At 40.2% G+C, this 12342-nt stretch overlaps 1 pseudogene; it reads right to left on the bottom strand.

Moving 5' to 3' along the window:
- Positions 1-409: 409 nt before the first annotated feature.
- Positions 410-730, bottom strand: LOC118620468 (annotated as a pseudogene).
- Between the last annotated feature and the right edge of the window lie 11612 nt (positions 731-12342).

Below are 12342 nucleotides of genomic sequence, written 5' to 3'. Positions count from 1 at the left end.
CTTTCCCCCCCATTGACAACCTACTCCCCACTCACCTTTCAACCCCATCTTCACCACACTGTTGTTTGTGTCTATTGGTTATGCATCTATGCGTATCAGTTTTTGGTTTATCTCTCCTGTCCCCCCATACCCCTCTCCTCTGAAGGTTGTTAGTCTGTTTCCTACTTCCATGTTTTTGGATCTATTTTGTTCATCAGCTTGTTTTGTTCATTATGTTCCACAAGTGAGATCATTGTCTTTCTCTGACTGGCTTATTTCACTTAGCACAATACTTTCTAGGTTCCTCCATGTCATCTCAAAGGGTAAGAAATCTTTCTTTCTTATAGCTGCATAGTATTCCATAGAGTAAATGTACCACAGCTTTCTTTTGGGGGGGGGGGGTGTTTTTAAAGTGTTGAGATTTTAGTATTTATTTTTGTAATCCAACAACTTTATCCAAAAATGCAGAAAATTTTTCTGGCTGCCCAGGAGAAAAACATTTCAGTGTTGATAAGTCCATTGACTGTAACAGCCCAGGAAGTGTGCTGCAGGTACAGTAGAAGAGATGCCCGTCTTTGTTCAGCTGCTTTGCCAATTCCAACTGATGATTATTCATCAATTTTTCATTTATAACCACTAAAAGAGGCTTTCTTTTTTCCAGTCTCCAAACAGCTTCCTGCACCTGCGTGACTAATAACAAGATCTGCTTTCTCAAGGTCTTCTTTCAATGAATCCTTGTACCTGTAAACATCCAGAGTAAATGACTCAGTACTGAATGGTTCAGGTACGGCCTTTCCTCAGCCTATTTGTAGGATGAGTCGGCTTTAACCAAGGCTCTTGATGATTTGCAGACAGTCACGCGCCAATACACATGCAATGAGGTCATCAAAGCTGGTGGTCCCCACAGTAACAAACACGCACTTCTTGGCGAGGGTTCTTAGGCAAGAATCACAAGGACCGGATGTCTACCACAGCTTTCTTATCCACTCATCTACTGATGGACACTTGGGCTGTTTCCAGATCTTAGCTACTGTAAATAGTGCTGCTATGAACATAGGGGTGCATATATTCTTCCTGATTGGTGTTTCAGGCTTCTTAGGATATATTCCTAGAAGTGGTATCACTGGGTCAAAAGGCAGTACCATTTTTAATTTTTTGAGGACACACCATATCGTTTTCCATAGTAGCTTCACCAGTCTGCATTCTACCAGCAGTGTACTGGAGTACCCTTTTCTCCGCATCCTTGCCAGCACTTGTTGTTTGATGATTTATTGATGGCAGCCATCAAATAGTATATCTTATGTTATGTGTATTTTACCAAATTTTCTGGGTAATTGACTAAGATTAATTCAAATATTTTATTAAAGACTCGGTAAATGTAGGTTTGACAAAGAAAAGTTCATAATTTAAAGAGGGAAAACTAGCACAATCTTCAAATTTGGAAGACTGTGAGCCCTAACTGGGTAGCTCAGTTGGTTAGAGCTCCATCCCAATATGCCAAGGTTTTGGGTTTGATCCCTGGGCAGGGCACATACAAGAATCAACAACTGAGTGCATAAATGGACCAAGAAATCAATGTTTCTCTCTCCCTCTCTTTAAAATAAATAAATATTTTTTGCCCTGGCCGGTTAGGCTCAGCGGTTAGAGCGTCGGCCTGCAGTCCGGAGAGACCGGGTTCGGTTCCCGCTAAGGGCACGTACCTCGGTTGCAGTTTTTCCCCGCCCTGGTTGGTCGTGCAGGTGGCAGCCACTCGATGTGTCCCTTCACATCGATGTTTTTCTCTCTCTCTCTGTTCCTCTCTCTCCCTCCCGCTCCATCTGAACAAAAAATGGGAAAATGTCCTCGGGTGAGGGAAAAAAATAAATAAATAAATAAAATAAAATAAAATAAATAAATATTTTTTAAAAGGGAGACTATAATAATATAGAAATATTTAGAAAGAGAAAAGGAGGAAAATATGTAAACATTTAATATAAATCAATTTACACAATATTTTGATTAGTATAAACAACTCTTGTAGATAATAAATGAATTTGGAGAAAAAGATAGTTTATAAATAATATAAGTATAAAATATAAGTCCTGGCCATTTAGCTCAGTGGTTAGAGCATTGGCCCTTGGACCGAAGGGTTGCAAGTTTGATTCCCAGCCCAGTAGGGGTTGTTCAGGAGGCAACCTCTTTCTCTCTTTCTCTCCCTCTATCTAAAAACCAATGGAAAAATATCCTTGGGTGAGGATTAACAACAACAACTATTTATATATATATATTTATAAAATCCCATAACTTACTTCAGGGCCATTATAACAAGAGTTTTTAGCCTAAGGAGCACAGAAAAAAACGCTAATGGAAAACAGTTGTATTCTTATACTATACACAAACATCAACTCAAAATGGATTAAAGACTTAAATATAGGACCTGAAACCGTAAAAATTCTAGAAAAAAACATAGGGGGAAGATTCTTGACATTGGCTTTTGCAATAATTTCCAGATATGACAGAAAAAGCACAGGTCACGAAAGCGAAAATCAGTTAAGTGGGATGACGTCAAACTAGAAAGATTCTGTGAACCAAGGAAACAAATCAACACAATGAAAATGTAACCTACAGACTGGGAGAAAAATATTTGCAAACCATATGTCTGATAAAAAATTAATATCCAAAATATATAAGGAATCCTTACAACTCAATAACAAAAGAAAACCAAATAACCTGATTAAAAACAGACACAGGAGCTAAACAGACATTTTCCCAAAGAAGATATACAAATGTCCAACAGGTATATGAAAAGGTGCTCGACATCACTAATCATCAGGGAAATGCAAATGCAAACCACAATGAGATATTACGTCACACCTGTTGGGGTTGCTGTTAACAACAACAACAATAACAACAACCCCCAAAGCAAGTGTGGTGGAGGATGTGGTGAACAGGGAACCCTTGAACAGTTGTGGTAAGACTTGGTGCAGCCACTATGGAAACCAGTAAGGTAATTCCTTAACAAAAAAAATGCTAATAGAAGACAGACCCAGTTGCACTTTATAATGGCAATATGAGCACATGGTAGCATTTGCAAGTACATATAGCAAAACCCATTGGGAAAAACCAGACATTGAAAGTGGCAATAAAGTCAGGTAGCCACCAACACTGAGGAGCAGAGACTTTTCACCGTAAAAGTTCCTTTTACTTAAGGAAAAGCTTTATTTGCAAAATATTTCACAAAGGATTTGTGATTGTAAGAAAGAGAAAAGTATCTAAGGTATTAAGATATTAAATATCTTGCCCTGGCCGGTTTGGCTCAGCGGTTAGAGCGTCGGCCTGCGGTCCAGAGAGACCCGGGTTCGGTTCCCGCTAAGGGCGCGTACCTCGGTTGCAGTTTGTCCCTGGCCCTGGTTGGTCGTGCGGGTGGCAGCCACTTGATGTGTCCCTTCACATCGATGTTTCTCTCTCTCTCTCCCTCTCTCTCCCTCCCGCTCTATCTGAACAAAAAATGGAAAAATGTCCTCGGGTGAGAAAAAAAAAAAAAAAAAAAAAGATTAAAAAAAAAAAAAAAAAGATATTAAGTATCTTAATTTAACAAGAATAACGAAAAGAGGAAAAGGTGATAAAAGTATCCAGATGGACATTTCTAAGTATTCCAGGCGCATGAACATTCCAGAAACACACTGAATAGAGACAGTATAATCATACGTAATGAAATCTATTCACTATGGAGTTTTTTTCACCAAACTCTATGAAGACTTTGAAAAACCATCAAGGGTTTATTGGCCCCATACATGGTAAAATTTGTTTTAACTTATGTTCAGTTTGGACTTCCAGCTTCTCATATTTGACTTAAAAATATAGACTTCCCCCCATGCCCTGGCCAGGTGGCTCAGTTGGTTGGAGCATCATCCTGTATACCAAAAAAGGGTTTGGGGTTTGATTCCTGGTCAGGGCCTATACCTACGTTGTAGGTTTGATCCTCAGTCAGGGCATGAATGGGAAGCAACTGATTGATGTTTCTCTCTCCCTCCTCTCTCTCAAAATCAGTTAAAAAACAAACAAACATATTCTCAGGTAAGAATTAAATATTTATATGTGGACTTGACCCCAAAGAAAAAGCCTATCTTTTATTATAAGAATGATTGAAGGATTTGAAATATTCATCTGAAATAGTAATACAACATTAAATCCTACAATAACAATCATAAAAAAAAAAAATCTTGCCAATTGTGACAACATGGATGGACCTTGAGGGCATTATTCTTTTTTTTCGTTTTTATTTTTTTGTGGTATGTGCCCCTAGCAAACACCAAACCCGGGACTCTCTGGTCCACAGGCCGATGCTCAACCGCTGAGCCAAACTAGCCAGGGCGAGGATATTATTCTTTTTTTTTTTTTAATCCTCACCCGAGGACATTTTTCCATTTTTTGTTCAGGTAGAGTGGGAGGGAGAGAGAGGAACAGAGAGAGAGAGAAACATCGATGTGAAAGGAACACATCGAGTGGTTGCCACCCGCACAACCGACCAGGGCGGGGGACAAACTGCAACCAAGGTACATGCCCTTAGCGGGAACCGAACCCGGGTCTCTCAGGACTGCAGGCCGACGCTCCAACCGCTGAGCCAAACCGGCCAGGGCCGGGGACATTATTCTAAGTAAAATAAGTAAGGCAGAAAAAGACAAATACCATATAATCTCATTATTATTTTTTAAATCCTCACCTGAGGATATTTTTTCATTTATCTTCAGATAGAGTGGGGGTAGGGAGACAGAGAGAGAGAGAGAGAGAGAGAGAGAACACACTGATTGATTGCCTCCCACATGACCCTGACCAGAGCCGGGGACCAAACTGCAACTGAGGTACGTGCCCTTGACTGGATTCCAACCCAGACTCTTTGGTCTGAGGGCCAACACTCCAACCGCGGAGACAAACTGTCTGGGCTATAATCTCATTTTTATGTGGAATCTACCCACCCCCCAAAAAAACAACCAAAACCAAGGTCATAGATACAGAGAACAGATTGGTGGTTGCCAGAGGTCGGGTGGGGGATGGAGGGTGGGCAACATGGGTGAAAGGGGTCAAAAGGTATGAAATTTCAGTTATAAAATAAGTAAGTCACGGGGATGTAATGTACAGCATAGAACTATAGTTAATATAGTATTGCATATTTGAAAAATGCTAAGAGAGTAGATCTTAAAAGTTCTCATCACAAGAAAAAACATTTTGTAACTATGGTGATGATGCTAACTAGACTTACTGTGTTCTTTTTGCAATATATACAAATATCAAATAAAAATGGATTTAAAAAGAAATCTCTACTGGTCAGGTGACAAGAGATAGACATTAATCCGCCTAGAAACTACCTAATTGAATACATTTAGAATCAACTCTCTCTGAGAATCACAAACAGAGAAGTTTGCATGTGATGGAAAGAGCATGAACCCTAAGTTTCTGAAAAAGTGGTTTTAATGCATTTCCAGCTGGGCATATCTTTTGGGAATATGATTCTTGGGTGATCACTGAGTCTCAGTTTTCTTATTTACCTTGAGAAACCAAAATATTTTTCAACTCTAAATGTCAATGATTCTAGTTGTTTTAAGAATATTGCATTTCACGCTTAATTTAGAGTATGGAAGAAAGTGGCGCTCTATCTTTATCAAAGCAGACAAATAAACTACTAAAATTAGAGTTAGTTTATGTACCCAAATGCCTCAAAACATTGAACAGTTATAAGGTTTTTATAGCTGATGAATAATTAGTGAGGGCTTTACTTCAATAAGAAATTTAAAAATTGCTAAATCTTTTCCTTTGTAGCTCTGATGGAATGCAGAGTAGAGAGTATATAATTTAATATAGATAATAATCACATGGACAGCTGCGAAACTCAAAACATCTCGGAGAGATTGCATTTTTATTCATGTACATGTAATTTACTGAAGAGTGGATTATTTTTTAATTGTATGTGTTTGAAGGAATTTAGTTATAGCATAAGAGATGAAACAATAACATATGCCTCGCTCTGCAAGCTTTTGAAAAATACAGCAGAAAATAAGACACTTCATTGCAGGCTTAACAGTCTCCTTTCTTAATGTCCCACCACCATCTGTCCCATATTTTCTAGGACAGACCTGGTTTTAATATACTTTCCAGTCATCTCCATAAACTTGTGCAGTTCTTTAGGAATTAAAATACTCTGGCAAGTGGGAAATGAATAAAGTAAGTTAGTATCCACTAAAATAAAAACATACACATATATAAAAACACAGGAAGTCAGAAGTGACAGGGAGTTTCAGGTTTAGGAAACATCTTGATAGTTTACAGGAGCTCATGCCTGCCTGTTAGGTATCCACATATCATATTGTTATAGATCCAGGAGCTACAGAGAATGAGCACAGATTCTATTCAGCCCCCCAAATATCCGGACACACTTTCTCAAATAAGCATGGCTCCACCTCTGGTAGTTGCTCTGTTTCCGTCCATCTGTTCTGGTAATTGCTTTTCCTTCCTCATAATTGCCAGAGTCTGGACAGGCTTATCCTGTTTCCTCCGGATGGTGTTTTTGTTTGGAGTCAGTTCCTGATTCCTTTTCCTTGTTCCCTTTCATTCACTCTTATTTGGCTTCTCATTTGCACTACATAATTGTGCCATTACACACACACACACACACACACACACACACACACGCCTTCAGGAAATTGAGAAAAACACAGTGGATGGGGGAGTGGCTAAGTGCTTTAAACATATCATGGGATCTAAGTTGTTTAGCTATCTATAGGAAACGATTGAAAAAATAATACCCGAGAAGTCACAAAACAGGAGAGAGCATTTAGCTCTGTGTTGGTGTTGGAGCAACAGGATAGGTAGGGTATATTTCTCTGAAGTGTCAGCTGTTAAGCTGTGAGCTAAAAGAGAAGGAGTCAAACCTGGGATAAGTCATTAGCAACATTTCAACTTCCTCAGGAGAAAGACGACTCATCTATAGCTAAGGAGGTGGGAGAGAAGAGTCATTGTAAAAGACCAAGTCCAAACAGGGACTGTTAAGAGACAATTTGCCAGGAGTTGTTTGCATATCTGCACAGCTTACAACCAAGACATTGATTGTCCTTTGTTCTGAACTGTGTTTTCAAGGATGTTTGTGTAACAATCTGCCTTGGAAGTTAGAGATAGTGTCTTCCTTCAGAGCAAAGGACACATTTGCTTATTGTTAGATGTAGTAAAAATAATATTTCCTTCTGGAGCACCGGGCCTGTGTGCTTACACACTCGTCCCCCCTTATCTTCGGTTTTGTTTTCCGTGATTTCTACTACCTGCGGTCAGCTTTGGTCTGAAGATATTAAATGGAAAGTTCCCAAAATAAACAACCCACTAATATTAAATTGCACGCCGTTCTGAGTAGCCTGATGAAATCTCACGCCTTCTCGCTTTGTCTCACTCGGGAAATGAATCATCCCTTTGTCTGGCATAGTCATGCTGTATACTGCTCCCCACCCATTAGTCACTTAGAAGCCATCTTGGTTATCAGATGGACTGAACACAAGCAGTAGTGATGCTGACAATTCAGATGTGCTGAAGAGAAGCCAAAAAGTGTTTCCTCTAAATGAAAAGGTGAAAGTTCTTGACTTCATAAGGAGAAAAAAAATATATCATATGTTGGGGTTGCTAAGATATGGTAAGAACAAATCCATCCATGAAATTGTGAAGAAAAACGGAATACATTTTTCGTCACATCTCAAACTGCGAAAGTTAAGGCCACAGTGTGAGATACGTGCTTAGTTAAGCTGGAAAAGGCATTAACCTTGATCATAGGTGTGTTTATGTAGGATAAAACATAATATATATGTGTTTCAGTACTACCTGTGGCGGTTTCAGGCATCCACTGGGGGTCTTGGAACATATCCCCAGTGAATAACGAGGGAATGCTGTAGTATTATAGTGCATAATTAAAAAAAAAAAAATTCCTTGTTCCCTAAGCTAAAAATGCCTTTCTTGTAAAGCAACCCATTGCAAGTACAGATGTAAATTGGCCCTTGTGTCACCCTGTGAGAATGGGGGTTTGGGAAAATGGTGCATACATGCAGTTACTCTGGCTACTGCTCTTGCTGTGAATAATAAACTGTCCTTTGTCTCATACATAGCATCCTATATCTTTTACCAGTGTCATGTCTTCTACAGCATCCATGAAACTGGTAGACTAACTAGATCACTAGCAATGTAATTGAACCCAGGTTCAGCTATGTATTGCAACAAAAGCCAAACTTGTGAGATAGGTGCAGGTGAAAAGGAAAGAGGTTTATTTGAGTGCTGGTATCTCAAGAAGATGAGGGACATCCTGTCCTTAAAAACCCATTTTAATATCTCAGTGCAAAAAGAGGTTTTTATAAATATGGAGAGGGAAAGCAGAACAAAGGGATTAAGGGAGGGGCTATAGATGTGCTGTCTTTTCTGGAAGTAAAGGGGGGGGGGAGCTGAAGGGGAATGTGAACATGCTGCTTCTCCTGAGAAAGAGAAGGGGGAGCACAGGGAAGTGAGGGGGCTGGTACTATCTCTCTTCAAACAAGAATTTGTAGATTTATGGTGGATACCTGTGGGTCTTCATGGCTGGCGCCAAGCAGCCCTTTTCCACCAGAGCAGGCTGCTCTAAGCTATTAAAAATGCTAGATAAGGAGTGAAAACATAAGACTTTATTTACATACTCTATGAAAACAGAGAGTTGGCTGTAGCTTTGCAAGAATATAGAATAATTGAGGTATTAAATTATGGTTACAGCAAGTAGAGGAAAATCTCAGAATCCTCTAAGTTCTTGATAAGGGCTCGAGCCCAGATATTAAGATTATATGGGCACCTGATTCAGGGGAATCATGGTTGTGTGTGGAACTGCCATATACAGAGCCAGAGGATTTCAATTTTTTTTTTTTTTTTTGGTACGTGCCCCTAGCAGGAACCGAACCCAGGACTCTCTGGTCTGCAGGCTGATGCTCCAACTGCTGAGCCAAACTGATTAGGGCAGGATTTCAAGTTTTTATTTCAAGCCAGTCAAAGAAGAATGGTTCTTGAACTCAATCTTTCACAAAATGGACACACAAGACTCCAGGCAAGTGCCAGTCCTCTGGCTGGGAGTTGGCACAGTATGTAGTATTCTGGTCGTGGTGGTTAGAAATTCAGGTCCCCCTGGGCCAGTTTGGCTCAGTGATTAGAGCATCGGTCTGTGGACCAAAGAGTCCCGAGTTCGATTCCGGTCAAGGGCACGTACCCCGGTTGCAGTTTGTTCCTGGCCCTGTGGGAGGCAGCCAATCAATGTGTCTCTTTCACACTGATGTTTCTCTCTCTCTCTCTTTCTCTCTCTCTCTCTCCCCCTCCCTCCCACTCTGTCTGAAAATAAATGTAAATATATTCTTGGGTGAGGATTTAAAAAGAAAAGAAACTCAGGTCCCTAAGAAATATGGGTAGAGCCCTGGCCAGTTTGGCTCAGCAGTTAGAGCGTCCGCCTGCGGTCCGGAGAGACCCGGGTTCGGTTCCCGCTAAGGGCGTGTACCTCGGTTGCAGTTTGTCCCCGGCCCTGGTTGGTCGTGCGGGTGGCAGCCACTCGATGTGTCCCTTTCACATCAATGTTTCCCTCTCTCTCTGTTCCTCTCTCTCCCTCCCACTCTGTCTGTGCAAGAAATGGAAAAGTGCCCTTGGGTGAGGATTAAAAAAACAAACAAACAAACAAAACAAACAAACAAAACAAAACAAAACAAAAAAAAAAAAAAGAAATATGGGTAGAAGAGATCAGATAGCTTTGTAGGCTTCTCTGTGGAGAATTCATAGGTGTCACTGTCCTACAGTGTCATAAAAAGTCTTGGTATTTCAGTCTGTGGACTCTGGATGAATCAACAATCTCCAGATTCTTCAATTTATAGCTACAGGCCCTACCTGGGCCCTCCTTGGGTTCTTAGGTGGAGAGTGGATTAAGCTGCAGATTGCTGGGTGCCCATTTTGAATAACAAGTATAAGGCGCTTAAGCATCCACAGATCAGCTACTAGAGCGGAAGTCAGCAAACTTGTTCTGAAAGGGTCAGACGTTAAATATTTTGGTTTTGTGGGTCATACCGATCTCTGTAGCATGTATAGAACTCCACTACTGGTGAGCAAAGCAGGCATAGACAATACCAATGGGCATGGCTACATTCCTATACAACTTTATTTACAGAAATAAGGAGAAGCTGGATTTGAACTATGGGTGGTAGTTTGCTGAATCTTGCACTGAAAGGTTGTTATACATAGGCTGACTTCATTAGTATGTGACCTGAGCCATCACTCAGGGCCCTGAACTTGAAAGGGCCCTGTACTTGGTTTGATGCTCTACTGTCAAGGTCTTGAAATTCTTAATTTTAAAACAAGGGTCTCCACATTTTCCTTTTGCCCTGGGCCCCACATTACCATGTAGCTGGTCCGGGTTATATACATATACAATCTTTTTGCTATTCTATTTTGGTAGGCCTGAACAAAACCAAATCAATCTGAGACTGAGAGAATAAAATTATGAAATAAGTTTAGATATATGACATCAATTAAGAGACAGAAGTGCCTTAGAGATAAAATGTTTACTGATCCAGAAGCAAGAAAAGAAAGAACCTGGCTTTTATGTTATCAATAATATTGGCATGTATAAAGAAAGGATGGGTCTGTCTGAGAATGGGTATTTAATAATTCATTAGGCAATATTCCAACTGCAGTTGAGAACTGTGGTTAAGGATTCAACGTGCGGTATGAATCTGTTACTGAAATATCAAACCTAATGCCAACAGGTATCTAAAATACACCACTTCTGGCCCGAGTCTTAGTACCATAATTTTAATTATACTATAGTTTCTCACACATTTCTCTCTAAGAATTCAATAATGAGCCAGTCAGAATAGCCAGTACTCTTGCTAGTTAAATGTCTCATTGCAGTTGATTCCAATAGAATTGTTGTTTACATATTAATTTTCTGTTACTTTTGTGAGCCCATGCTCTGGGCAAATTGGCAAAATTCAAATGAGGACCCACCACAAAAATGATGACTTCAAGGGTGGGGTCTTGATGGAGGTGGGCAAAGGAGGGGGGAAATAGGGACAGCTCTAATAGAGCCAACAATAACAAGAAAATAATAATAAAGAAGATGACTTCAACAAGGCAATGTCACAGATCAGCCACTAGTCAATGTCCTCTTCTTCACCACATGCCTTCTTTTCGTTTTCACATTAGGTTTTACCCAGGCAATGATAACCCATTAAAAACTCTTATACAGGGAAGTTATATGGTTGACTTTCGATCTGCTAATAGTTTGAAAGAAGGAACGGATAAAGATAGACGGGTGGGGTGGAGCAAAAAGGAAAGTAAGGAGGAAAGTGAGGAGGAGTGGGGTGGGGTGGTGGGGATAAAAAACATTCCATCATATGTGGTTATAATAGTTTACATGAAGCCTATAAGGGTTAGTCTTTCTATTCAGCCTAGTGATGGGGAGTATAGGATTACCTCACATGTACCCTTCATCTCACCAAACCATCAGAGAGTGTGAAGACAGGATGAAAGGTAATCTTTTTCATATGTGGTGGGTTTTACCAAGAACAGTTAAGATTTACAACAGCATACTTTAATTATGAGGACTGTTTGTGTAAAGACATTTGACTACTATTAAATACATTCCATGGGATCAATGTATAATTTGAAAAAGAAAGTTTTCTTTTGACTTTAGTAGCTGTATATTCCTGCTAAAGAAATAAATCAGAAGAATCTACTAAAATCCAAGCTTGGGTAAAGAAGACATGGAAAGATAAGATACAAGACAGACTTACCATAAATGAAAACACATTTGCAATTTAAGTTTGTTTTTTAAAAAAGAATATAGGATGACTTTTATAAAAAATAAAACATTTAAAGGCAATTTAAAAATAGCCCTGGCCGGTTTGGCTCAGCGGTTAGAGCGTCCGCCTGCGGTCCGGAGAGACCCGGGTTCGGTTCCCGCTAAGGGCATGTACCTTGGTTGCAGTTTGTCCCCGGCCCTGGTTGGTCGTGCGGGTGGCAGCCACTCGATGTGTCCCTTTCGCATCGATGTTTCCCTCTCTCTCTCTTCCTCTCTCTCCCTCCCACACTGTCTGTACAAAAAATGGAAAAATGTCCTCGGATGAGGATTAAAAAAAAAAAAAAAAATAACATAAAAAGCCCAGCCGGTATGGCTCAGTGGTTGAATGTTGACTCATGCACCAAGATGTCACTGGTTCTATTCCCCGTCAGGGCACATGCCCAGGTTGTGACCAAATCCCCAGTGGGGGGCATGCAGGAGGTGGCCAATTAATGTTCTCTTTCATTGAGGTTTCTATCTCTCTCTCCCTCTCACTTCCTCTCTCTCTAATATCAATA

The sequence above is a fragment of the Molossus molossus genome, unplaced genomic scaffold, assembly GCF_014108415.1.
Source record: "Molossus molossus isolate mMolMol1 unplaced genomic scaffold, mMolMol1.p scaffold_m16_p_7, whole genome shotgun sequence".
Classification (NCBI taxonomy): domain Eukaryota; kingdom Metazoa; phylum Chordata; class Mammalia; order Chiroptera; family Molossidae; genus Molossus; species Molossus molossus.
The sequence above is the reverse complement of the archived record's forward strand: the minus strand, read 5'-3'. Positions and strand labels throughout refer to the sequence as shown.